This window comes from Ipomoea triloba, chromosome 1 (assembly GCF_003576645.1).
Source record: "Ipomoea triloba cultivar NCNSP0323 chromosome 1, ASM357664v1".
Lineage (NCBI taxonomy): Eukaryota > Viridiplantae > Streptophyta > Magnoliopsida > Solanales > Convolvulaceae > Ipomoea > Ipomoea triloba.
The window spans coordinates 22,765,644-22,768,002 of record NC_044916.1 but is presented as its reverse complement, the minus strand read 5'-3'; positions in this window follow the sequence as shown (position 1 = coordinate 22,768,002).

Here is a 2,359-nt window from a genome sequence, read left to right as displayed (position 1 = left end):
CTGTCGACACTTCGTCTCCAACCTCACCAGCAGATGACAAAGTTCCCAGCACTGGTTCGAGAAGTGATGCTGAGGGGGAACCTCTATTGGATGGAAACAGGGAAGTGTCCAATACCGAAGAACCCTCTCTGGCTGACCCTATCTCCACAGTTGCTGAAGCTGAGGCTCCAGGTTCGAGAGGTGAGGAGCAAGAAGTGATCCATCCCTCAGGTGGAAACCGGGAAGCGCTTGACATGGAGCCACCTTCGAGCTCTGAACCCGGTGTCCCTGTGACCCCTCAGATACTTAATCGAGAGGTGGACTCGCAACTGCAAGTCATGGGTGGAAATCTGGAAGCACCCAAGTCCCCTCCGACAAAAGGTACATCTCAATCCTTATCTCCTACTTCTGACTATGATCAACATGCCGAAGAAGTCTTCATTGGCGAAGTGCGTCAATTCATGGCTGATCAATCTCAGAAGATGGCTCAGCTCGAAAGAATACTCGCTGTGGTCCGCAATGCTGCAATGCCTACTGCTGGCACAAGTGAATCCCAAGGCCGTCATGCCGAACTTCTCGAACAGGCAATATGGGCTGAGGATGCAGCACGGAAAGCCACTGATGAAGCTGCTGTAGCTCGAGCAGAGGCTGCAAGTGCGAGAGCTGAATTAGCCGAGATGCGAGCAGAGCTTCGAGCCTTCCAATATTCCAGTGAACTTCGACAGGATGTAATGAAAGCCATACTCGATGACCTGTCGAACCAAGTGCCTGCCCAACTTCAAGCAATCTTCGAAGGTATGTCCATCCTCCTCTCCCGTGCTGATGATGCCAACAAGGGGGAAAATAAAGGGAAAAAGAAGGGGGATACAACGGGCAAGAAAAGGGCAGCAAGTGAACCAGCTGGACCACCTCCAAAAATACCAAGAATAATGAGTAAAGCAATGGAGGATGCTAAAAAGGCAGAAAACCTAAGGGTCCAGCGCACACTGGAAATGGAGAGAAGGAGAGAAGAGGACAGAGAAAGAAGAAGAAAAAGACAAGAACGACAGTCAGAAGAAGAAAGGAAGATAGATCTTCTCATGACAAACTTTAAGTTTGGGAACAGAGAAGACACTGAACAAATTCTGACTCTGGAGATATTCAAGCTTCTGAAAATCACTGGGATATCTACACACAGCAATATGTCTCCAGAAGAATGCATTGCCTGGTGGAAAGATGGAGTAATTGATGGTGAGTTCGTGGGGGAAGCCTACAGGAACTACAGGCATCTAGATGTCACAGATGAATACTTAAGCCTGGTAAATCCGAAAGACCCCATCAAGACACGAGAAGCCATTAACAAGAAAAGGAAAGCCAACAAGAAGTAAGCTCTCGTGGTCCAAACTCCATCTCATTTCAAGTATTGATATCTATGTTGTTCTTGGTCTTATTTCTTTCAATCTTGTCTACTAAACTCTGCTTTGTAAACATTCCTTTTTTTTTATAATCATATATATCTTTTGCTGGGGGTGTTGCGTAAGTTATATTATTCATGGTTTAGTAGAGTATTTTGTCAAACTTACCATATGCGCTGAAAAATAAAATTTATGTTAATTCTTTCTATCAAATCAGCCATATAGAGTAAGTATAAGTGTTGGCATTGATGTGTAAAGTGGTGTAGTGAATTTGTGGGTTAATTATATCGTTCTCAAGGGATTGGGTTTTATGGCATGTACTTGTATAGCAATTAAATTTTTATTGGGTTTTATGGCATGTACTTGTATAGCAATTAAATTTTTATTGGGTTTTATGGCATGTACTTGTATAGCAATTAAATTTTTAGGCATTAAGATGGCATGTACTTGTATAGCAATTAAATTTTTAGGCATTAAGAAGAATAAATTTAACAAGAATCCAAGCAATCATATATGAGTTGATATGTAACAAGCTATAACAGGTTCATCAAGAATTAAAAGCAATATTATAATTGGTATAAACTCTGATAATTAAAGATAGGACTCGAATTAAGGAGAATTATCTTATAGATGCAATAACAAGATTTGGGGAAAACAATTAATTTAAGAGTTCAATGAATTGCACAAAAGAATCTTTAATCTAAATTTCATTTTCATGAACTAAAGATAAAGATTAGAACAAGGATTTGCTCCACTTTCGTGACATATCAATTCCTAGTTCTTAGAGGACATAAGCAATTTAAAACCACAATGTTCTTTACTTTCGTAAATTAAATTGGGTGCATGCAAAGAGTAGCTTGATTTCAACATATAACTTCCATTATAAAGTGAAATCATCCAAAGGCAAGTTAACAAATGTTACGTACCATTTACTAACAAGATTTCAATTAAATCTATGCATACTTCAATAAACTCTTGAATTAAAG